This window comes from Myotis davidii, unplaced genomic scaffold (assembly GCF_000327345.1).
Source record: "Myotis davidii unplaced genomic scaffold, ASM32734v1 scaffold233, whole genome shotgun sequence".
NCBI lineage: Eukaryota > Metazoa > Chordata > Mammalia > Chiroptera > Vespertilionidae > Myotis > Myotis davidii.
Window position 1 is genome coordinate 3051086 of NW_006285917.1, and position 1591 is coordinate 3052676.

The window sequence follows — 1591 nt, forward strand, 5'->3', positions numbered from 1 at the left end:
TGAGAAGATAAATGGAGAATCATTAGAAGGTTTTAAGTAGCAGCATGATAGGCCTATTATAGCAGAGCAGGTGAGAAACAATCAGGGCCTGGGCTGAAGCTATGGCAATGAGACTAGAAAGCATGGGATGATTTTCAGAGATGGGCATGTTGAGAGATTCAATGAAGGAGATGAGAGAGAAGGAATTGAGGGCAGGAAACTCCTGATATTCCAACTTGGACCTAAGGTTGGCGGTACCTCCTTTCAAAATGGGTCACAGATAGAAGAGGCAGGACTTTATTTGTTTATGTGTGTGTCCCCTATGAAAACGTGGTACCTCCTTTCAAAATGGATCACAGATAGAAGAGGCAGGACTTTCTTATTTGTTTATGTGTGTGTCCCCTATGAAAACGGGTACTGTACATTTTTCATTTCCATGTCCTTTTCATTAGAACCAAGACCGGAATAATATTTAGCTCTCAGGTTCCCAGTGGAGAGGAAATAAACATGGATAGCATTAATTTTAGCTGAGTTTTAAATGCATTTTATCAGGGCTTCTTAAAGAAGGGAGGAGTCCCCTGTGCACCTCTCTGACCTCATCTCTAGGGGAACCTGGGCTATGGCTGGAAGAGACTTTCTCAAGTGAAAAATGGGTCATGCTATGTCTTTAAAAGCCATGCACATTTACTTTTTTTGTTGTTGAGGATATTTTTTTCCCATTGATTTGGTGAAAGAGTAAAAGGGAAGAGGAGGAGGAGAAGGAAAAAGAACAGGAGGAGGAGGAGGGAGAAACATATCAATTGGTTGAATCTAGCATGCACCCCAACCCGCACCCCAACCTGGGGCCAGGCATCAACCTACAACCCTGTCCTAGCCGGTTTGGCTCAGTTGATAGAGCGTCAGCCTGTAGACTGAATGCTCCTGGGTTCGATTACGATCAAGGGCACATGCCCAGGTTGTGGGCTGGATTCCCAGCAGGGTGTGCAGCCAGCAGCCCATCAGTGGTTCTCTCTCGTCATTGATGTTTCTATCTCTCCCTCTTCCTTCCTCTCTGAAATCAATAAAAATATATTAAAAAAACAAACAACAAAAACCCTGTAACCCAGGTACGTGCCCCTGACCTGGAATTAAACCTGTGATCTTTCAGTGTGCAGTCCATGCTCTATTCACTGAACAACACCGGCCTGGGTATTAATTGTTGTTTTAATATAATACTTTCCCCATCCCCTTGCAAAGAACACTATAAATAAATAACAATGTCATTCCAGGAATATATACCTTATTTATTTGGGGCTTTATATATGTACTAGGGGCCCGGTGCACAAAATTCGTGCACTTGGTGTGTGTGTGGGGGGAGTGTCCCTCAGCCCAGCCTGCCCCCTCTCATATACTGGGAGCCCTCAGGCGTTGACCCCCATCACCCTGCCTGGGCAGGGGACCCTCATTTCCCCCCATCACTGGTTCTGCCCCCAGCCCAGGCCTGATGCCTCTGGCCCAGGCATCAGGCCTGGGCAGGGGACCCACAGACCCCTCCAATTGCTGGCTCTGCCCTCGGCCCAGGCCTGATGCCTCGGCCAGAGGTGTAGACCCCCATCCCCCTCCGATCGCCTGA